The following is a 24,445-nucleotide window of genomic DNA, read 5'->3' on the forward strand; positions in this document are numbered from 1 at the left end:
GTAAGATGTATGACTCCGAAGTCAAGACTCTTTGCAATATACCACACTGCCTCTCTTTTGCTCCCTTGTATTTGCTGGCATATATTCAGTACTCAAGAAATGTCACACAAATAGACGAATGTTAGGCCTACTAATTGTAAGTCCCTTGAGAGCAGGACAATACTTTCTACTTTGAATTCATCCCTGGGGCTAGCTCAAGGTATGTACCCTCTAACTTCTCCATAAATATTTGAATGAAATGGTTCAAAATGTGAATGAACAGATTCAATGCTACAAAGCCTATAGAATAATTATGTGCTTCTGAGAAACTAGCTGATTGCTGCAGAAAGAGCGACTCTGCATCAAATATATCAAACAGAAATCACTCCCCCCCAACATTAAAATGCATAGTCATAAACAACTTTATCCAACAGGCAATTCATGCAGGATCTTATGAGTAGATTTTTCAGGTATCAAATCCTGGCAGGCTTGCTAGGATATGGCTATACTTCAATTCAGAAATACCATAGACCTTCTGGACCCAGGTAAAGAGGAAACAGTGTTGGGTAGCACCTACCTTAACAATCTTTCACACTCAGTTGTCTGGTATAGAATTCTGGGGTCATTCCCAGTTGCACATGGAAGAACTTGATAACAGTTCTTTTTTGAAGAAAATATTTACTCTAACACTACCTATGAACCTCCGATGGTTCCACATGCTGAAGTCAGTTTGTTGTCAATTTAGCAAACATCTATCTAGCTTTCCCTACTTTCTGGAAAACAATATAAGTACAATTCTTAAAATTTCAAAGCAAAATGATAGCTTAACTTCTATACATCTGTATAGACTTTAGATATGCCATTTTTGTGTGAGGCAACTGGTCCACCTGTTCCATGATCACCACGGTCATTTTTTAGATAAGTCAGTCATTTTAACTGCCTGTGATTCTGCCCTGGCCTAATGGTCCATTAAGTCATCAATTTGAGAGCTCAGAGAAACTGTTTAAAAGTCTCATGTAAGGTTCATTCTGATTCTTCAGGTCCTGTTCCTATGTTAAGTTAGATGATCAGAAAGCAAAATTCTATTGATTATCAGCAACAATTCATTCATTCTTTCTTTCAACGGATATTTGTTGCTTAACAAGCATTAGGAACTCATACTCTGGAACCAGGCTATCTGAGTTCACCTTCTAGCTTCTCAACTCACTAGCTTTGTGACCTTGGGCAATTCATTTAACCTCAGATCTCCCCTGTATTCTATGTCTGTTAAAGGAGGATAATAGCAGTCCCCGTTCCAAAGAGCTATTTTGAGGCTCAGATGACTCATTGGATAGAAACGCTTAGCATTCCCGGCATGTAATAACTTTTAGCTATTATCATTATATAATTAGTAGTACTATTACTATTATTATTATCATAAGTCAGACACTGTACAAGATGTTGGGGATACAGAGTAAACAAAGCATGCACAGGTCCTACCCTCAAGGAGCTTATGTCTAGCAGGAAGACAGACACAAAATAATGACACTGACGAGTAAATATAAACTATGGTAAGTGAGCTAAAGGAAAGATACACAGTGCTCTGAAACCCTACAACAAGGGGCATGTCCTGGCCTGGTAGGAGATGAAAGCTTCCCTGGTGGAGGGATGAGTAGGGTTAACTGGGCGAGTGGACTGCTGGGAGGACTGTTCCAGGCAAAGGGAGCAGAGTATGCTAAGGCATGTGCCGAGTGAAAGGTCAGTGAGGCTCCAGGGTTGAGAGGTTGCTGGTGGTTGATGTTATGTATACAGACTTCTCTTGAGATTATTGATAGAATAACTATATTTGAATAGTCTTTTAAATCTATAGTTTTAGAAAATAATTGAGTTCTACCAATAATTTTGTATGTTACTTTTTGTTTTCCCTATCAATCAGGCAACGAGAGTTAGGTAAGCAACACATGCTCCCTTTTGGTCTAACCACAAAGTCAGGGTTTCGTTTACTGACTAACTGCAAGGATTAGGTCAGCTCAGGTGCTTTATAACGTCTACTTTCTTACTCATGTTTATAAGGTCTCTGTTCTATTTTTAGCCATCATTTTCTTATTTTATTTTGAAATGTTAAAGAGTCCTTAAATCCATCTGTAAGTTGGCAGGATATGAACCTCAAATGTGTAAAATAAAATATATTGATTGTGAACAGCTTAATTGGTTAGAGCCTGGTTCAGGAGAGAGAAGGTGTGTGAAAGTGAGCTGGGCTCCCACCAAGAGGAAGAACTTTGAAAGAGATTGTTGACAACCTTTCATTGCAATTGCTTCCCTTGTGAAATTGTTCCCCCATGACTCTGGGGGAAGTCATTGTGGAAGAGAAGTCTAATATAAACCATTTACATTGATTTTCCTCATTTGAATGTTGCCAGATTTAAATGTAAACAGTGTATTAGCACTTTAGAGCTTCTAGAAGAAAAGAATGTATATGCTGAGACTCTGGATCTGTTTGGTCTGTCCATCGTTTTCTGGGACTGCTTTTTCAAATAGCTGATGCATTTGTCTGCAAGACAAAGAAATGAAAACACCAGTGAGTTTTGTTTGTGGGCCTGGGAGGCCAGCCTTATGGTTACAGCTTCCAGAGCAATCTAACATTAACCTGTCTGAAAAGGAGCAGAGAGAACAGCAAATTCCTTTGGCCACACTTCTCACCTTTCCATCAATCAGCTCTCCACATCTGGACCTTGTCTCTGCCACCAATTCCCCACAACCATTTATTCAACAAGTATTTATGGAGCACCTCTTATGATGCCAGGGACTTCAGAAGGGCCAGAGACAGTATGAAATCAAACCTAAGGACCATGCTTCGTCTCTCCTCTGCCTTCTTCTCACATCACCCAAAATAAATCCGTAGGAACAGACATGCTCCTCCAGTGCTTCCTGCTCAAGCAAAAAGGAAACTATAGCAGATTGCCCAACTTAGAAAGGAGAACTGTGCTAAAGTCCCCACAATGAAAAAGCCCCCTAAATACACTACTGCAAGAAGGAGGTAGGAAGGAGTGGACAGGAAGCACGCAAACATTTCTGACTTTTCTCATCTTCTGCTCCTAGTAGGGGAGAAAACAGAGACCTCGTGCTGAATTGGAAAAGTCCAAGTTGAGAGGCCTGACTTGGAAATATTGAGATTGAATCTCATGAGGACTAACATTTGTATGGTAATTAAAATTCACAAAGAGAGCTTTTATAAGCACAATCTCAGTGAATTCTCAAAGTATCCCCTGGAGGAGTGTTAGAAAGGCATTTTCCAAGACCAGGCATGGGGGTTCAGGGAGACTTGGTCCCAGAGCTAGAAATTAACTGACTGGAAGCTTTAATCCAGATCTTTGTTTCTTCTTCTCAAATCTGAGGCTCAGTCCATGTGATCGCCACCACCACAGTTGAGGTGAAGCTGCCATGTGCACACAAGCAAGTAGTATCTTAACTCAGTCTGCTTTTTCCACACAGGGAGGACACCATTCATCTTTGTTTAAGGGAGGGAACAATCCTGTGAATGAGGCGCATCTTGATTCTTATCAACAAAGGAAAAAGTTAAGCAAGTTTCCTTAGGTTCCATAACTAGAAGTAGCGGACCTGGAATTTGATCACGGGTGGGTATGAGGTCAAAATACAAAAGCAGAAACAGGAGCACGGGACAAAAAGGTAGGATAAAGCGTGAAGCCTGGGGCTGCTGGGGGGCAACAGACAAAAATACCTTGCTTGAGCCAAAAGCCCTGGGTAGAGGTGCCGTCTTCTAGCTGTGTGACCTTGGCCAAGGCAAGTAACCTCTTTGATTCATCATCTATAAAATGAGGAAAATAGAGTTGTAATGTGGATTAAGTAAAATAAAGTGTGTGTACATGTATGTATACTCCAAAACTCTACAACGGGCACGAAGTTTTCCAGAGAACCATGAGTTACTGCCCACAGACAGAGAAAGAATATTCAGAAAGCTGCAGACAATTGTCCTTTGGAATAGGGGAACATGGACTGAAATGAATTGGAGGCTTCAATCCTGGGTCTTCTCAAGCCACCTCATGCCTTAAGAGCCACTGGGTGCACTTTCAGGGACCAAAAGTTGCTGCTGAGCTCCAGGCAGTTAGCAATTCCTGCAACAAGTACTGAGTACTGGGGGCAAGAGGCCTTCCTTCTTCCCCGGGGAACACAAGATGGCTGCCCTGGCTGCATTCCCCAGCAGCTGCTCAAACTTTCCACGTGCTGACACTTTACCCAGTCGCTTACAATTCACTTGCATAACTTCTCTGATTCCGCTCCATATCCACTTATTTTCCCTGTAAATCAACCTGAAGATTCTAATCCTTTTAAAATCATCCGATGCATCAGGAATCAACTCATCCCCTCAAAAAATATCTACTGACCGCTTACTATGAGCATGTAGTAGAAAAAGAAGGAATGGCACATGATACACTTTGAAAGCATCCCAACACTGACGTTTCACAAAGTGCAGCTTGTCCCAGCTCTTCTGGGTCATCTCTTTGCAAAACCATAAATAATTCTTTCCTTGGGTTTGCATATTTTATATCTGGATTTACTAGATTATTTTGCCTGGCCTTTTTTTGTTCATCAACATTCTCAACTTTTCTGAAGTATAAATTAAACTTTTTCAAAGACAGCCCAATTTCCCTACTTCATTTTAGGGAATAAAACACTATAAAGCTCTCAGATTATTGTTTGTTTGTTTGTTTGTTTGTTTGTTTGTTTGTTTTTCCAGAATGTGATAATAGGTAGCACCTTCTTAGTATTAACATAAATACTTACAATTAAATCACCCTGGTGAAAACAATTTAACAAAGTGCATTTTGTCATGCAGATAACTTTGTTCTTACATTCTTCCCACTTCTTCATACAAATTCAAAAAAGCACAGTCAAAATTCAATGAAGCGTTTTCATCAAAAGGCCTTGTAAGTTCTTGGGAAGGTCAAACTGTAGAGGATGCAGATTTCAGGAGTGGTGTGCTATGTTTTTAACAACAGTAAGATTTGTTCCCTTGAGAACACATCTTGTACCATGTTCACTGAACCTTCTAAGTAAACCAAAGAGGAGGCGAAAATAAAGAATTAACAAAATAATCCATTACAGAACTAGGTAAGCTGGAACATTCCAAAACAGTCAAGCATCCTTCATCATTTCCCCAGGGGCTGGTATCTGGGCTCAAGCTCCAGCAGTCCCTGAGTGTGAACAAGTAGCCTCCTCACCGCTCCACCTTACATCTTTCTTCATGGCCACTCTCCCAAACACTTGAATGAACACACTAAGTCTTATGGTCCTTCTTCTCAGGGTCATTTAAGATGTTTGAATCATCTTTCTCAAGAGCTGTCCTAATCAAAGGTCTTCAAAGTCCAACTCTTCCAATATTACCTAACCAACTTTTCTCATCTCCCATTCCCTTCCTAGAGTTACCCTACATTTTGGTCCAGCTAAACCATTCAGTGTTTCTTGAGCATGCCCCAAGTTTGCTGCTGCTGACCCTGGCTCTTGTTCCCTCTGGAGCATCCTTCCTCCACATTTCTGGTCATTGAGCCTGTAATATCCTCTCCATCTTTCAAAGGCCATCTCAGTTCTATGGTCTTCGCAAAATCTTTTGGAATTCTCCCAATCTGATGTGATTTCTACGTATTGGTCACCTCTCGTCCATGGCATTTTGCCTTCTTATGTGACATTTTTCATTCTGCCTATGATATTGTAATCTCTTTAATATAGACTCCATGTCTTATCCAAATGTTTAACCTCTTTACTATACGGCCAAGGATGCTGGCCCAAGATAGAGAGTCAATTCTGTGAAACTGGATGTGGTGCTACAACACATCTTTCCTACTGGAACATATAGTATACAAATTCTCTGTTCTATGGTCCTCTGGAGAGAATAAAGACTTAAGTAGGAGCTAGGGGAGCTAATTAGATATCCTTGGATAAGTCAGATTGGAGAATTGGAGGTGGATGGAACCTGTTACAGCCTCAGGGTAAACTGTTGGCCAGGCAGATGTGCCTACATTTTCATAGGGGGAGGAGTTGCTGGGGCACGTGGCACTGTCTGCATTCAGTGGATACAAAAATCTAAAGATGGTCACATCCAGATCTCTTCGCCCCACCAGGAATTTGAAGTACAGTTTTCAGATATTCTGACCAGGAATAGAACTGTCAGAGTGATTTTATGTCATGTTTTGCTGAAAAATACGACCAGCAGTAGTGTTTGGGAATAGACACAGGTAAGACACTGAAACCATCATAATCTTGAATTTCAAGCCAGGAATACTACCTAGACTGAGCAGCAGAGAGGGAAAAATGGCTTTGTCTCATTCTGCTGGACACAGTGTTTTTCTTTACAATATCTTCAAATTCCCAAATATCCTTGGGTACAAATGGTATGATCTGAATTGGGATATAGAAGACCTGATTTCTAGCTTGGGCCCCTGTGTTAAATAGCTAGGTAACCTTGGGCAAATCACTTAACCTACCTGGGGCCCCATTTTCTTAGCTCTAAATCCTAATAACCTGAGATAAAAAATTGGGAATGTTACGATTTACCTCAGTTATACTACCAATTCACATGGAGTTTGGCATAGTCTTTTCTTGGCCACTCATTCCTAAAGTATTTCTCCTCCCTTTGGCTTTTTTCTTTTCTTTAGAACCAGAGTTGACTTTTTTTTTCCCCAGTGAACTAGAGTCCTCTGGGGTTTTGACTGCCTACCCCACTATATTCTGTACCGAGTTACAATTCCAGTGAGAACCCTCACACTTTCTGAGACTCTTCAGATCAACATTCAATACGACAAAGCTCTTTCTGTGTTTCAAAGGAGCAAAAAGGGGAGGGATTCCACATGTCAAGAAATCTCATATGTAGGAAGGCGCAGTCCAGGTCCCACCACCACTTCCTCTTAACAAAATACAGAGAAGCCTAGTCCTGGGATAATGCTATCAGGCATTTGACATAAGAGTAAAAATCCACAAGATTAAATGATAGGTTTCACTTATATGTAAATATTATAAAGTGAAATAGGTTTTCACAACCTAAGGACATGAACGGTACTGTATTTTCAAAAGGTCTATTTTGATACTTTGCATTATGGGATGTATTTAAATTTCAAAGGAAGCAAATGCTTATTAGGTGTCAACAAAACCTTAACAAAGGAAGGAAAAAGAAGCACATGGGCTTGGGGTGAGATTTTTTTTGTTTGAAGAAGCAATTGTTTTATTATGGCTTTCAAACAACATAAAAAAAAAAAGACAAGCACTAATGTTTTTTGAATGTCTAGTTACATGCTCAATCTTGTGGTACTTGCTTTCCCTATGTTATGCTATTTAATAGCCACAAGAACCATATTTTTACCCCATTTTAAATTTGGGGAAACTAAAACCAAAACAAACTTTCAAACCCATGCCTCTCTGGCTTTAGAGTCTCTGTTCTTTTTTTTTTCCACTCAATATTATAAATCCAGAATGTAGCTTCAGAAGGTCTTAGATTTCAGCCAACCCTCCTCCCTCCTTGATGCTCACGCCTGCTTCAGGCATGACTATTTTTATATCATTGAGCTAGCTCTGTCCTGTCCTTAATATCCTACATGGAAGACTTACCATTACACTTGTTGATAACCCACTTCAAAGACTAAAAGCCTTTAGCATGAACAGGCATTTCCATAAGTACCTAAATCCCTTTGGTGCTAATTCAACTCAGTAGCTTTTTACTTCCGAGTGTGATCATATATCCGTTCATTCCTATCTGGCCCAAACATATTTTCCAACCTTAAATATTACTGTTCCATTTCATGGATATTTTAATTAAGATTCTCTGGCTTAAAGTACAAAAAAAAAAAAAAAAAAAAAAAAGGGAAAAAAACCCACACAAACTAACAAGCGGATAAGGGAAATTTTCTAAGTACTCAAGGGCAGGAATCAGTCAAGCTTACAACGGTTCTGGATCCAGGACTGACAGCAAACTAGATTTTCTTCATTCCTTATCTCCTTTTTTCTATGTATATGCTTCATTCTTCTATATTTGTGCAGCCCCACCCCCACCCCAAGTCCTAATGGCAGAAAACAGGGCCACCCACAGCTCCCATATTCCAGGTTCAGTCACATAAAAAGTTGAACTATCTCTTGGACCAAGTTCTGTCTTCCCAGAGATGAGCCTCTGAAAGGCTCAGCATGGTTTTAGTCAACAGTGTGCAGGTGAGGGGACCTGTCTATGTCCAACATCTGCACAATAAGCTCTGGGCTTAACAGGTTGTCCAAGAGGCCACCAGGAGCTACTCTGCTCTGAATTAAAGGGGAGACCCCCAGTGAAGAGCCACTGTGAGCTGACAGGCACCCCAAAACATGTCCTCTATAGTGTGAACAAGGTAAAGGGCTGACATAATCCATAGTTTCCCCCACTTCCTCCTGTCTTCTCATCCCCCCATCCCACCCTGTCACGTTAGAATCCTACCAACCCTTGCAGGCCAGCTCCAATAACTGCAGCCCTTGCAATTTCATTGTTTTCCTCGGCCTGTTTCCTCTTCCCTACCAGACTGAAAGGTCCTTGGGAACTGAATGCAGGTCTGAGTCACCTTAGAATGCCCACAAAATTCAGTGAAAATATTTAATGGATGATAGATGAATAAATAAATAATTTCTCAGGGAAGATGTTTTCTCCTCTGTTAAAAACGTAAAGATGGTTTTTATTTTATTTTTCAGCTGATCCACTTCCTGTTTCCCAAGGTAACCTTATTCTTACACCTTTAACAGTCTGTCTTTCTTGAGCTCAACTTTAAAATATTGTGGTTATTTTTCATGACGTTGAAAAGGCCCTATATTGTCAGGATGGTGACTGGATAAAAAGAAAGACATTCAAACTGGGTAATTTGAGGAGACTTTAATAAAGCGCCATTCATAAAACTGTGGACAGAGTTTAAGGAAACCACTAAGGGACAGTGCAGTACCTCTGGGCCTGCCTTAGTGGAACCTTTACTACGCCATGTCCTGAGGGTACAGGGGAGGGTACAGAACCCAGAGAAGCCCACTGCATAGTGAAAGCCGCCTCACAGGAGCCCTCAGAGAATGAGGCCAGCCATTGGGAGGAAGCCAGAAGAATACAGATCACAAACCTTACTCTCCTCCCTCCCTCTGATCATCTGCCAAAACATACGAGTGATCAAACCAAATCAGAAGACAGGGGACAAGGAGAGTAGGTTGATGAAACCCACACAGGTCTGCCTACAAGGCCGAGGGGATGGGGGGAATTGGATCTGAGAGGCACACTGGCCCTCTCCACACTTCTGAATTTATACTCTCCAACTAGACACCGCCAGGTGGCTGGTGCAGCCCCACTCACCCAAGCCATGGAGGAAAGATTAGTACATTTCATTTGGGGATTGGAGTCACGTAAACTTTTAAGAACTCAAATGTCCTTATTCAACCAGCCTGGCTATTACTTTTCCAAATTGCAATTTTGTGTTACAGCTACAAGAAATCCAGGGCAGCAGCAATGCCTCTTAATCCACATTTCTATAGTCACACATGCAACCTCCATGTCAAATACGAGCCTTAGGGTGAACTGAAGGTCAAGCAATCGGGGTTCAAGCCCTGGTTATGCAACTTACATCCGGGTAGGTGACTCTGGACAGGTCGCTCCCCCTGCCTAGGGCTCGAATTTTTTCCATCTATAAGATTACCATGCTGCTTCCAACTTCAGCATCCTGTGTTTCTAATTTCTAGTTTCCTTTGCTTCAAAAGAAGACCAGACTTTACTGTGTGGGTGGTGATCTGTTAGCATCACAACATCCTTCCAGGTTCTTCGTTAGTATCACAGAACACTAAAATGCGAGTGTTTTTTAAGGTCAGGGATGATGGGTTTTCCCATCACATCTCCACACACGCAGACACAATGGTTTGCATATTGCCAAGATTCAGTTTCTGTATTTAATCTTTTATTCTTTATTTTGATTCTTTCAAAAAATTTTTTCAAAATAAACCACAAAAAGCAGAACAACAAACAAGGCCAATAGAACAAAAAAATAATTGATTCATAACTATGTGTTGATGGTTTCAGGTGTGTTAGCACTTTGAATTCTCACGGCACCCCTTTGAGATGGGTTTTGTTTAATCCCCATCATACCAACAAGGAAAATGAAACTCAGAGAAGGTAACTTGCCCAAAGCTAGTGTCTGAATCACAACTTAAACCTTGTTCTTGCTGAATCTAAAGCCCACACTCTTTTTCATTTGCAAAATCTGCTCTTGGTGGTCGGTTTAGATGTTTGCAGAATTCATGCTTGATCTTTAACCCTTGTCTTGCTGGCAGGACATCTCATCATCCTCATGGAACCAGCACTGGTTCCAAACCTGCTGCCTGCTCCAGTCCCAGTGGCGCTTCCTCCCACCTCCCCGCCCTACATGCATGACCTGTATGACAGAAAGGCTACATGGATCACTGGCCCTGGATGCAACCCTCCACGTCTCAGAATGATTTTATTGGCTTTTTAATGGCATTTCTTCATGAAACCTCAGTGCAGTAATTCACCATTCTGATCCTCAGGGCACAGATTAGAACACGGAAGGAAGTCTAGAAAAGTTGTGACTTGCCCTTTTGTCAGAATATGAGCTGGTGGCAAAGCCTCCTGTCAGCTTCTTCTCCCTCCCCTCCTTTCTTGTCTCAACAGGTTGAAATATGCCCAACACTGGGATGGGAATGTGATTTGGGTGGGAAGGCCAAACTAAGAAAAAGGGAGGAAAGAGTGAAGCAGCCAAGCGCAGAAGACATCGCTGAATGGCATCGGGTGATTCCTGAACAGGAAATATCTAAGAAGGGATACCAAATAGAACCTTTCCATGAAAATTGCTGGAAGGAATCATCTGGAAACAACATGGCAGGAGTAGCTCAGATTTCAGTGTGTGTAGTAAGGTCAGCAGCAAATCTGCACCCTGATAGTACAATGGTTGCGATGGTTCAAAGTACAAGACTCTTACTCAAACATTTCTGGATTGAAATGCTAGCCATTAAATGTCATTTGGCATGACATATTTTTGTGTAGCCATAGTATCTGCTGCTGTGATGATTTCTACCTGCATGGCAGCGACACCCACCCCACTTGCCCTCCTTACTTATGAGAATCTCTGTAGGACCTCACATGTCCACAACCAGCCTGCCAGCCTCAATATCCTCAGCGCTCTTCCTTTCTTGCTGATTCTTCCTCATATCCATGCTACTAGTGTCCACAAAATCCCCAACAGAAACTTACTCTTACCTCTGCCCAGCTTGAAAACATCAGGGTCCATGCCAAGGAGTTATGTCCAGAGGCTCTCAACGTCCCTAGCCTACCAGGTGCTAGACTGAACTCCCTCACAAACATCGTGCTGTATTTTGTCACCCAAATCCCAGAGGAAGCCCGAATCTCATCAACTGACTAGCATCTGTTGGCTTTTATGTCCACCAACAAGTCACAGTATCAGGACCCAGTCCACCAGAACTTACCGAGGCATGCAATAAGCTGCTGGAACTTTCCAAGAAGAAGACATTTCTTGATCTCTACGTATTTATTTAACAAATACTTATTTACCAACAACTGTTGTCCAGCCCTTGACCCATGTTACCCCAAGGAATGCAAAAGTTAGACCAATGTATTTCCATTCTTTTCTCCATCTCAACACATCTGATAGCTATCCCCAAACACTCCTACATGCAATATGCTTCACAATGGATGAAGTGATTATCAACTGAAAAAATGTCTCCCCCAAAAGAAAGGAATGTGTATACTAATTTTAGATGTCTCCCAGTCAATTCTAATAAAAAGAGATGCCCCTTCTCCAGCCTCACAGTCTCCTCCTGCCCTCATGATACTGAAAATCACATTTCCTCAAAAGACATTTTCTTTCTTTTTTTTTAATTAAAGTTTATTGGGGTGACAATTGTTAGTAAAGTTACATAGATTCCAGGTGTACAATTCTGTATTACATCATCTGTATCTCACATTGTGTGTTCACCACCCAGAGTCAGTTCCTTTTCCATCACCATATATTAGACCCCATTAACCCTCTTCTAGAGCTCCCCCCCTTACCCTCTGGTAACCCCTAAACATTGTCTATGTCTATGAGTTTTTCTTCCTTCATTTGTTTGTCTTGTTTTTTGTTGTTTTCAGTTTTATATACCACTTATCAGTGAAATCATATAGTTCTCTACTTTTCCTATCTGACTTATTTCACTTAGCATTATAATCTCAAGATCCATCCATGTTGTCACAAATGGTACTATTTCATCTTTTCTTACTGCCGAATAGTATTCCATTGTGTATATATATCACAATTTCCTTATCTATTCATCTATCAAAGGACATTTTGGTTGTTTCCATGTCTTGGCCACCGTAAATAAAGCTGCAATGAACATTGGAGCACACATGTCTTTATGGATAAATGTTTTCAGATTTTTTGGGTAGATACCCAGGAGAGGGATTGCTGGGTCATATGGCAATTCTATTCGTAATTTTTTGAGGAAACTCCACACCGCCTTCCATAACGGCTGCACCAGTCTGCATTCCCACCAACAGTGTATGAGGGTTCCTTTTTCTCCACAGCCTCTCCAACACTTGTTACTATTTGTCTTGTTGATGATAGCCATTCTGCCTGGGGTGAGGTGATATCTCATTGTGGTTTTTATTTGCATTTCTCTGATGATTAGTGATGTTGAGCATTTTTTCATATGTCTATTTTCCATTTGTATGTCCTCTTTGTAGAAATGTCTCTTCAGGTCCTCTGCCCATTTTTCAATTGGGTTGTTTGTTTTTTCATTGTTGAGTTGCATGAGTTCCTTGTATATTTTGGATATTAGCCCCTTCTCGGAGGAACTGTTTGCAAAAAACTTCTCCCATTCAGTTGGTTGCCTCTTTATTTTGCTGGTGGTTTCTTTTGCTGTGCAGAAGCTTTTAAGTTTGATATAGTCCCGTTCGTTTATTTTAGCTTTTACTTCCCTTGTCTTTGGAGTCAAATTCATAAAATGCTCTTTGAACCTGAGGTTCATAAGTTTAGTACCTATGTTTTCTTCTATGCAGTTTATTGTTTCAGGTCTTATGCTTAAGTCTTTGATCCATTTTGAATTAATTTTGGTACATGGTGACAGGTAGCAGTCCAGTTTCATTTTTTTGCATGTAGCTTTCCAATTCTCCCAGCACTATATATTGAAGAGGCGGTGTTTTTTCCATTTATGTTTTTGGCTTCTTTGTCAAAAATGATCTGTCCATATTTATGTGGGTTTATTTCTGGGTTCTCAGTTCTATTCCATTGGTTTGTGTGTCTGTTTTTCTGCCAATACCATGCTGTTTTGATTATTGTAGCCCTGTAGTACAAGCTAAAGTCAGGGAGTGTGATACCTCCAGCATGGTTCTTTTTTCTTAGGATTGCTTTGGCTATTCGGGGTCTTTTGCGGTTTCATACAAATCTGATGATTTTTTGTTCTATTTCTTTAAAAAATGCCATTGAGATTTTGATGGGGATTGCATTAAATCTGTATATTGCTTTGGGTAATATGGCCATTTTAACTATGTTGATTCTTCCAATCCATGAGCACGGAATGTCTTTCCATTTCTTTGTGTCTTCTTCAATTTCTTTCAAAAATGTCTTATAGTTTTCAGCACATAGGCCCTTCACATCCTTGGTTAAGTTTATTGCTAGCTATTTTATTCTTTTTGTTGCAATTGCAAAAGGAATTGTTTTTTTTGTTTTTGTCTTTTTTTTCTTTTTCTGAGATTTCATTGTTAGTGTATAGGAATGCAATGGACTTTTGTACGTTGATTTTGTAGCTGGCAACTTGACTGTATTTGTTGATTGTTTCTAATAGCTTTTTGGTGGAGTCTTTAGGATTTTCAATATATAGCATCATGTCATCTGCAAAGAGTGACAATTTAACTTCTTCATTCTCAATTTAGATGCCTTTTATTTCTTTCTCTTTCCTGATTGCTCTGGGGAGGACTTCCAACACTATATTGAAAAGCAGAGGAAATATGGGACAGCCCTGTCATGTTCCTGAACATAAAGCAAAAGGCTTCAGTTTTTCACCATTAATTATGATATTACCTGAGGGTTTGTCATATATGGCCTTTACTGTGTTAAGGTATTTTCCTTCTATACCTATTTTATTAACTGTTTTAATCATAAATGGTAGTTGTATCTTGTCAAACGCTTTTTCTGCATCAATTGATATAATCATATGATTTTTGTCCTTTATTTTGTTTATGCGATGTATCACATTCATGGATTTGCATATATTGAACCATTCTTGTGCCCCTGGGATGAACCCCACTTGATCATGATGAATAATCTTTTTAATGTTTTGTTGCATTCGATTTGCTAGAATTTTGTTTAGGATTTTTGCATCTGTATTCATCAGAGATATTGGTCTGTAGTTTTCTTTTTGTGTGTTATTTTTACCAGGTTTTGGTATCAGGGTAATGTTGGCCTCATAAAATGAGTTAGGGAGTATTGTCTCTTCTTCAATTTTTTGGAAGAGTTTGAGTAGGACAGGTATTAGATCCTCTTTGAAGGTTTGGTAGAATTCACTAGTGAAGGCATCTGGTCCCATACTTTTGCTCTTGGGAAGGTTTCGGATGACCAATTCATTTCCTTACTAGTGATCGGTCTATTTAGATTTTCCAGTTCGTGATTCAGCCTAGGAAGGCTGTATGTTTCTAAGAATCTGTCCATTTCTTCTAGGTTATTGAATTTGGTGGCATATAGTCCTTCATAGTATTCTTGGATGATCCTTTGTATTTCTGTGGTATCCGTGATAACTTCCCCTCTTTCATTTCTGATTTTGTTTATTACTCTCTTCTCTTTTTATCTTAGTAAGTCTAGCTAAGGGTTTGTCAATTTTATTAATATTTTCAAAGAACCAGCTCTTTGTCACATTAATTTATTCTATTGTCTTTTTGTTCTCTATTTCATTTAGTTCTGCTCTGATTTTTATTATTTCCTTTCTTCTGCTGACCTTGGTTTTCATTTGTCTTTTTTCTAGTTCTTTAAGATGTAACGTGAGGTTATTTATCTGACATTTTTTTTGTTTCTTGAGATAGGCCTGTAATCATATAAATTTCCCTCTTAAAACTGCCTTTGGTGCATCCTAAAAATTTTGGTAGGATGTATTTTCATTCTCATTTGTTTCTACATATCTTTTGATCTCTCCTCTTATTTCTTCTTTGCCCAGTCGTTCTTTAAAAGTATGCTGTTTAATTTCCACATATTTATGGATTTTCCTACTTTCTTTTTGTGATATCCAATTTCAAAATCTTATGATCAGAGAATACGCTCGGTATTATTTCAATCTTCTTAAATTTGTTGAGGCTAGTTTTATGTCCCAATATATGGTCTATCCTTGGGCATGTTCCATATACACTAGAAAAAAATGTATAGTCTGATGTTTTAGAATGAAGTGCTCTATAAATGTCAATTATGTCCAGTTCATCTAATGTGTCATTTACGGCTGCTATTTCTTTATTTATTTTCTGTTTGGATGATCTATGCCTAGCTGTCAATGATGTATTTAGGTCCCCTACCAAAATTGTGTTTTGGTCAATTTCTCCTTTTAGTTCTGTTAGTAGTTGCTTGTTATATTTTGGTGCTCCCTGATTGGGGACATAAATATTGACGACTGGTATGTCTTTTTGATGTGTAGTTCCCTTTATCATTATGAAATGTCCATCTCTGTCTCTTGTTACCTTTTTTATCCTGACGTCTGTTTCATCTGATATCAGTATGGTTACACCTGATTTTCTCTGGATACCATTTGCTTGGAGTGTCAATTTCCACCCTTTCACTTTGAGTCTATGTTTGTCCTTCTAGCAGAGATGTGTCTCTTGGAGGCAACATATGGTTGGGTTTAGTTTTTTGATCCAATCTGCTACTCTGCCTTTTTATTGCTGAGTTCAGTCCATTTACATTTAGGGTGATTATTGATATGTGAAGATTTCCTATCATTCTATCTTTGGTTTTCTGGTAAGACTGTGTCTCCATTTTTTCTTTGCCTTTTTGTCATTGTCTATTATTTCTGTGTGGTGATATTCTATGATTTTTCCTTCTGTTTCTTCTTTTATTACGTTATATTTCAGTTCTGGATTTTTTTTTTTTTTTTTAGTGGATACCATTATGTTTATGTAAAAGAAAGTTTTATATTTAGAGTACTCCATTTTCTTCAGCGCGCTTACTTTCTCCATTCCCATATTCCAGTTCAGGCTTTTAGACTCCCCCCTTTTATGTTTTGGTTGCCAGAAATTATCCCTATTTATGCTGGTCAAATAGTCTCCTTCAGTATTTCTTGTAGTGCAGGTCATGTGTTAGAAAATTCCCTCAACTTCCATATGTCTGGAAAGGTGTTTATTCCTCCTTCACATCTAAAGGATATCTTTGCTGGATATATTATTCTTGGCTTATAATTTCTCTCTTTCAATAGTTTGCATATTTGATTCTACTCCCTCCTGGCTTGTAGAGTTTCTGCTGAAAAATCTGATGACAATCTAATGGGCTTTCCTTTGTAGTTTACTGTCTTCTTTTCCCTGGCTGCCTTGACGATTCTTTCTTTGTCGTTGATTTTAGACAGCTTCCATACAATGTGCCTCAGAGAAGGCCTGTTGGAGTTGAGGTCATTAGGTGTTCTATTTGCTTCTTGGATTTGAGGATCCAGTTCTTTCTACAAGTTTGGGAAGTTCTCGCCAATTATTTGTTTGAATATATTCTCTGTTCCTGTCTCTCTTTCTTCTCCTTCTGGTGTGCTCGTTATTCTTATATTACTCTTTCTGATGGAATCAAAAAGTTCTTGTAGAGTTCTTTCATTTCTTTTAAGTCTCAAGTCTCTTTCTTCTTCCATCCGTGCAATGTCCAGATTTCTATCTTTGATGTCACTGATTCTTTGCTCCATCTCGTCAGCTCTACCACCTATGCTGGCTATTTCATTCTTCATTTCTTTTGTTGAGTTCTTCATCTCCAGAAATTCTATTGAATTCTCTTTTAAAATTTCAATCTCTTTGGTAAAATGTTCATTATGTTCTTTGATTGTGTTTCTGAGCTCATTAAACTGTCTGTCTGTGTTTTCTTGCATCTTGTTGAGTTTTTTAAGAACTGCAATCTTGAATTCTCTGTCATTTAAGTCACATATTTCCATGTCTTTGAGTTCATTTTCTGGAGACTTTTCATTTTATTTCTGAGCTGTCTTGTTACCTTGGTTATTCATGGCAATTAATGATTTATTATTTCTCTTTCAAGATGTCTACAGGAATGGGTTCTTCAACAGGTTGATAGAAAGAGCTCTTTCTTTTGTTTTCCAGTAGGTGTTGGTAGAATGTTTTCTTTTCTCTACAACTGCAGCCTTTTATTCTCTCTCACACTGTAGTATTATATTTTCTCTGCACTACTCCAGCTTCTCACACAATGGAGGATTCCCTGGAAGGTGGGCTTCTCCTCTGTGAACAGTTCGCCTGGATCATAGCCTCCGTGGGGGGATATGGAGAGTTCTGAAGTTCCAAAGCTCTTCCTGCACCAAATTCAGAACCCGTGTGTTTCAGCAGCTCTGTTTATTCCTGCAGGGATCCACCCAGATAGGTGGGGGTAGGGGTGGGGTGGATTGTGAGAGATGGCCTAGAGCAATGGCAGTGACCACCACCACAGCCGGTCCTGCTTCCACAGCTCCCTCCCCTTTGCTGGAACTACTTGGGCTGCGAGTCCGTGTCTGCGGACCACAGTTCTCAGAACTGCAAATATTCTGTTATTTTGATCTGACACTGGTAATGTTCCGCTTCTAGCACTGGGCAGGTGGGGGCGTGGCGAGCTCTGGGGGGCTAAGAAGGGGGAAGCTAGGCTCAGTGTCTAAGGCTTCCGTTCTCTGTTCGGCAGTGAGGGCTTCAACCACCATTTTCAGCCTTGTTTCCTCAGTCTTTGCTCCGAGGTCTCTGCCGTGAGTGTTGGCTTCAGCTGTGTTATATACTGTCCCCTCAGCCCTATGGGCCATAAGTGGAGCCCTAGCAGTCCAAGTTCTTCCCTCTCCCGCAGCTGCAGTAGTTCCAGGATACAGCGAGCTTGGAGCACTGAGCTAGGTCTGTGTCCTGCACCCATGCAGCCCAATCTCTGCACTTCTCCCTTCCCTCCTCTTCTGCTCGTGCAATTTGCCCACCTTTAGGTGAATTCAGTAGTGAGCCTCTTCATCTTGCCTGTCTGCTGTGCCGGGAGTCCTTTGTGGAGTTATAGTTGTTCAATTTGTTGTAAATTCCAGGGGAGATTTCAAGGGGCTCACCTCATGCCTCCATTTTTATGACGTCCCAAAAGACTATTTTCAATGAGAAACATTAAGCTCTCCATAAATAAATGGAAAATAATGCAAAACCAATGAGAATTCGGGCATGGGAAACCAATCACAATTCCTGCTTGCTATTGCTCTCTTAATGAAAAACTTTTAAGAAAACTCAACCTCTTTCAGAGGAAGCAGGGGATCCCAGAAGCATATGTGAGTACCTTAGCTCAGCCTTCTGCAATATATGCAGCACACCTGGTCCTTGCAGAAAGGAATGGTGGAAAGGGCAAAGAGGTACACGTGGTGCCACAAATTGCCTCTCCTGCCTAGACAACATCATTTTAAATGACTGTCAGTGTTTCCAGGATGCAGACTGTAGTCATAATTTCCCTGTATTCTGAGATGATCCAGTAGAGGTTTCCAGTAGTTGGTGTAGTTCACCTGGAATAGAATTTTACCTTCTTATCCCACAACAGAAAGCTCATGCAGAACAATCAGAAGCGAGGGTGATAATGTGCCACCATTATCACGTGAAAATACAGGATCCTTCTCTGACCTCTTCTGGTGTCTGACTTCATATACCATGACATCATAAGACAAATCTTGTCTATACCAGGGCCTTAGACCACTGTATATATTCAAATTTGGGGGAGGGATAACATAATTTAAATTTCCTTTAAATTCTTAAATACATTTCAGGTTGCCTTTGCTACTTGATGATAGTGTGTTAGTAGGAAATCATGTGTAGAGAAGAATGGGGTGGAAGCCATTCTATCAGTCCAACCCCCCAAATCAAAACATGTCCGCGGGGTGCAGCCTGGTGGATCAGGTGGTTGGAGCTCCGTGCTCCTAATGCCTGAAGGCTGCCGGTTCGATTCCCACATGGGCCAGTGGGCTCTCAACCACAAGGTTGCCAGTTCCACTCCCACAAGGGATGGTGGGCTCCACCATCTGTAACTAACATTGAACACGGCACCTTGAGCTGAGCTGCCACTGAGCTCCCAGATGCCTCAGTTGGTTGAAGCGCATCCTCTCAACCACAGGTTGCCAGTTTGACTCCCACAAGGGATGATGGGCTGCGCCCCCGGCAACTAACAATGGCAACTGGACCTGGAGCTGGAGGGTGCCCTCCTCTACTAAGACTGAAAGGACAACAACTTGACTTGGAAAAAGTCCTGGAAGTACACACTGTTCCCCAATAAAGTCCTGTTCCCTTTCCCCAATAAAATCTTTAAAAAAAAAAAAAAAATGTCCAGGGAAGGAGAGCAGGATTTAGAATTAGGCAGATCTGCATTCATCCCTGACTAGGTCACTCTCTAACTAAATAGTTTGTTTAGCTTCTCTGTGATTCTGTTACCAATGTCTAGCTTACAAGGTTGTAGAAGCTAAATAAAAATAATGTATGTAAAGTTATCTGACAGTGTCTGGCACACAGCAAGGGCTCAATATATTTTAGTAGTTAGAGGAGGAGAAGAGGGCATAGTAGTAACAGAGAATCAACAGTAGTAGCTGATAATAGTAGGAATAGCTATCATTATTATTAACCTTACAGAAGCAACAATGTCTGGGCAGAAATGAGACTTAAATGCAAAGGAAGGCCAAGTTTCTCCTTAAATTTTCCATGCTACATCTTGGAGTAAGAGGGAAATTATTCACCAAAGATTTTACAGCCTGAGTTGCATAGTGGAAATTTGAACTCAGGATTATCTAACTCCAGAGCAAGTATAGGAACTGCCAAGTAAAGAAGAGGTAAAAGTAGAGGCATAAGACAGAAAGACACTACAGGAAAGTGATTACACTAGCTCTGAAGCCAGACAGACTGAGTTCAAATCTTAACTCTAATATTTACTAGTTGTATAACCTTGGGGAAACTATCTAATATCTCTAAACCTAAAATTAGCTTTTGAATGTTATGGACTAAATGTATGTGCCCCTCTCAAATTTATATGTTGAAGCCCAAACCGCCAGTGTGACTGTATTCGGAGTAAGGAAGTAATTAAGATTAAATGAGGTCATAAGGTGGGGCCCTGATCCCATAATACATATTAGTGTCCTTATAAGAAGAGATGCCAGAGAGCTCTCTCTGTTCTCCCACCATCTGAGAACATAGCAATGGCAGCTGCCTGCAAGCCGAGAGAAGAGGGCTCAGAGTGAAACCTACCTGGCCAGCACCTTGATCTTGGAGTTCCCAGCCTCCAGAACTGTGAGAAGTAAATTTCTGTTGTTGAAGCCATGAAGTCTGTGGTACTTTGTATGGCAGCCCAAGCAAACTAACACACTGACACATAACTCAAAAATCTTTTGAGATAATTAAATAAGATCACATAAAGTGCTTTTCACCATACTTGGTACATAGAAAGTGCACAATAAATGGCATGTATTATCATGATAATTTCAAAAGTAATAGAGTAAAGTTACCCAGTCTGGTGCCCACTAAAATGATGGTAACAGTGAGCATAAAGAGCCAATGCAGAGTGTTGAGGGAGGGCCAAGTACTATTGTGACCAAGGGAATTGAAGAAAACCTAGAAGAGGCAGGGGGTGGTACAACACAATTATCTACTGGACGGGGAAATCAGCAGGTCCAGGCTGGAAGGCCCAGGCCATTTAACCTAGGTCAGCTGACCACATTGTGACCAGAGGGAGAGTCCTAATTGTGGTCCAGGAAAGAAGCCAGAGGTCAAAATGGAGGCCTTTGTAGGAACTGAAGTGGGAAAACAGTTCAAGGAGACAGATGGCAGGAAGATGAGGAATGAGCCAGGGAGTAGATTTGAGAGCTAAACTATTCCACCCCGAGGCCGCAGCGTGTGGGAGCGCCATTTCCACGTGTGCCTGCTGTGAGGGAGAGAAAGGGCTGACAGCTTCAAGGCAGTGAGCAGGACAGGGAAGGGGCAGCTCAGCGATGATGCTGATGGGAGCAGTGGTGTCCACATGTCCGAGGGACACAATTCCCAGCCCACATCCCCAGGAAGGTGCCATGGAAGTCAGAGAGCAAGGGCACTGGAGATCAGCACCAGGTGCTTGGAGGGGAAAACTGGACGTTCAAGGATGGAGAACGTGAGGAGCTCCAAGGTCCAAGCCAGCGAAGCAGGTGAAGGGAAAGGAGGGATTTGAGAGAAGCTGAACTATCAGTTTTAGACTTGCTTCCTACTGATTGCTCCCTCCAGGCTTCTGTGACCAGGCAGAGAAGGAGTCTTTACTTAGCCATTGAAAAAAATCTTTATTGAGTAACTCGATCTAAGCACTGAGGATATCAAAATAAAAAGACAGACATAAAATAGCTTTTGTTTTTAAAGAGTAAATGCAGACCATAGATAAGCAAACAGAAAGATAAAATCATTTCAGATGGGGAAAAAAGCTATAAAGATAATTAAGCAGGGTAACGTGAGAGAAAGTGATGTAATGGGTGGTAGGAAGGTTTCTTCAGACAAGTCAGTCAGAAAAGATTAAGAAGGGATGGATAGTTGAATTGATACTTAAGTGACAAGAAAGCCACAGCTTGCTGCTGCCCCGGAGGAGGCACATTCTAGCACATGGCAGGAGCTCCCTTCCCCCTGATTCCCCAAAGTCAATGTCAGAAGGTGAAACAGAAAGTAAGAATCTCTGTGGCATTTTTTTTTCCTTCTTAGGTTTTCTCCCAGCCTGAATATTGATGTATATGGAGACTGTTTTTTGATTTGTCCCTTTATTCATTCAACAGGTATTGAGTATCTGCCGTGTGCCAGGTACTGTGCTAGGCACAGGGAATGGAACATAATATAGACACTGATACTTGACCACGGCCCAAGGATGAGTCAGTGAATGAATCGCAACTGTAGACCAAGTAATTCATACTTAAGGTTAATTCCATTTAGATCAAAATTAAACTAGGGAAAATTATGTGCATGTGTGTGCATGCACTACGTGTGAGTATGTTTATCCAGATAAACATATACCTAGCAGCATATGAGCTCACAGACAAAAAAAGCAAAGTCTCCACATATATTTGGCCAAAGCATGCATAAAATAAATCTTGTTGCACAGTGGAAGTTACTTCCACACACTCAGCCAGAACAAGACTTGCTACACTCTGAAAAGCAAAGACTGGGTCTGAGACAGTCATCCCGCTGCAAGGTTCATACTGAGCTAAAAATACACGAGAGAAAAACAATGATCTCAGCAAGGTAATTGCCAATAGGTGAACAAACGAAGCAGATAGAATATGAACAGCAATTTGGCCGTCCTCTGGGGGAGGAATGAGCAGTCATGGGCAATGCCAGTGCGACACCAGCAAAAGTTTACAGTCCAGCAAAAGGGATTAAAACTGGTTGTCCAACTCTTCCTGACATTTCACGCTCCTGGCAGCCTGAAGGCATTCTTGGGGGGAGGGGAGGGACCAACGAGAGGGGAGAAAGGTGACAAGCTGACAGGAAGGAGAATAAGGGTGTCCTTTTTTCCAAACGTTCAAATATCCCAATTAATCCCACTCAATGAACATTTGTGTGTGTGTGGATTTTAGACACCAACGACAAGTCAATGCCCAGGGAGGCAAAAAACTGTTTTCTTTTGGGCTTGGCCAGGATCTCTGCACAGCCTGCTTGTTTTATTTTAAGAAGGCAGCTGTATTTTAGCTGGGGAGCATGTTTTGAGCAGAGATTTTGAAGTGCCATCTTCCAGAATGGTTTAGCCCAGACTGGAAGCAGGAGGGAGCTGGCTGAAATGGAAGACTGCAAGGTGTCTCCCCCTTCAGAGCCCTGGTTCTGTGAAAGTAATTTGGTGAGGACTCCCTGTGGCATCTTTCACTCCTCATCTGCACAACGAGGGTACTAATACCTGAAACCTCCACATCTTGCTGGGATTCTGAACGGATCTAGTTACCATGAAAACCACACAGGTACAGGGCTTCAGGCTCACAAAAGATTCCTCCTTCAGAAAGCACTTGGTTAGAGCTAGGAAAGAACACTACCACATTTTTCTTGGCTTTTTATAGGGTGTTGATCCAAGGATCTGTTTTTACATTTGAATGCAGCAGTCAACTGTAGCATAATAGATTGCAGACCTTTGTGAGCAATCGCTGTGAAGGCTTCAGCAGGGAACGCTGGGCTGCTGCAGAGAACTGCACTGTCAGCAGGTTAGGAACTGGGCACTTGTCCATGTTTTCCTTATTTTTAAAGGAGTCGTTGACCTTCCACAGGCCTGGATCAAAATGGGGCGAACAAAAATGCTGCCAGACACGGCAGGATTGGAAGAGACTGCTTTCAGGGGCTGGAAAGAGCTTCATTTGGTGTATTTACTGTCATGGAAATTCTGAGTGTGACTTAGAGGCCTCCCTGGCTCTGAGCCAGGTGGAAAGATTTGGAAAAAAAGCAGAGACTCAACCGGAGAGTGAGCAGGGTGGGAAAGCAGCTGCCCTGGCACAGCCCCCAGAGGAATGCGAAGAGCCCCACTGCTTGTGCAAAGGCAGATTCAGAAGTCCCTGCAAGTTTGATGAAGGGGACAGTCAATGTCACTGCTCCAGGTGGCCAGGCTTGATGAGCATGCTGGGAGCTTGTTAAACGTCCCTCTTGATATGGGAGGTCCCACCCAACACGTCATTCATTCATTCATTCATTCTGCAAACAGTCCTTAAGGGCCTGCTGAGTTGGAGACACTGTGCTGGGCACTGAGAATACTGAGATGATAAACACAATCTCTGCCTACCATCCTGTGAGAAGACAGTCTAGGGAAAACTCATCAGGAACAATGGGAAGCCAGACCAGAGCTGTCATGGGAGGATTAAGAGGAGACCTGCCTCAGAGCTTTCCCTGCACGTGCCTTCTCGAGGGGACCTCAATTAATTTCAACAATCGCCGCCCGAACTGCTGTTAATGGACCCTGTGCTCAGGCGAGCTTTGCTCCTCCATATTCTGGGCCCACAGAATCCAAGCGAATTGGTACTCTCCCAGGTTCCGAAACTCGCTCTCCCTCAAGGGCCGTGGAAGTAGAGCTGCACTGGGTCCCCTCTCCCAGTGGAATTTGCATTTTAAGGAGGATTATCACCTCAGCTGAACGCCAGGCTTCCCAGGGCACACTCTTAGGACAGAGCAGAAAGGGTCGGATGTGTCTGGGGAGCCAAAGAGAAACTTCCTAGAAACACAGATGTCGCTCCGGGTAGGCAGGCTGCCCGCCCTGGGCTTTAGGCTTTTCTGGAACTGAAAGGGGGTTGGAAACCATCTGGCAGAGCAGAAAAC

At 41.4% G+C, this 24,445-nt stretch overlaps 1 long non-coding RNA gene across 1 annotated transcript in view; it reads right to left on the reverse strand.

Annotated features, from left to right (window-relative positions):
* Window positions 1–305: 305 nt before the first annotated feature.
* LOC141572201 (uncharacterized) overlaps window positions 306–24,445 on the reverse strand; it is a 130,649-nt gene continuing 106,509 nt past the window's right edge. The window contains exons 2-3 of the long non-coding RNA XR_012497428.2: window positions 3,698–3,784; window positions 306–2,509 (exon numbers count right to left, since the gene is read on the reverse strand). This is a non-coding gene — a long non-coding RNA (uncharacterized LOC141572201). The remainder of the gene's footprint in view (window positions 2,510–3,697; window positions 3,785–24,445) is intronic.

Source organism: Rhinolophus sinicus, chromosome 14, assembly GCF_057876585.1.
Source record: "Rhinolophus sinicus isolate RSI-liver-muscle chromosome 14, RSI-T2T, whole genome shotgun sequence".
In the NCBI taxonomy this organism is placed as follows: Eukaryota; Metazoa; Chordata; class Mammalia; order Chiroptera; family Rhinolophidae; genus Rhinolophus; species Rhinolophus sinicus.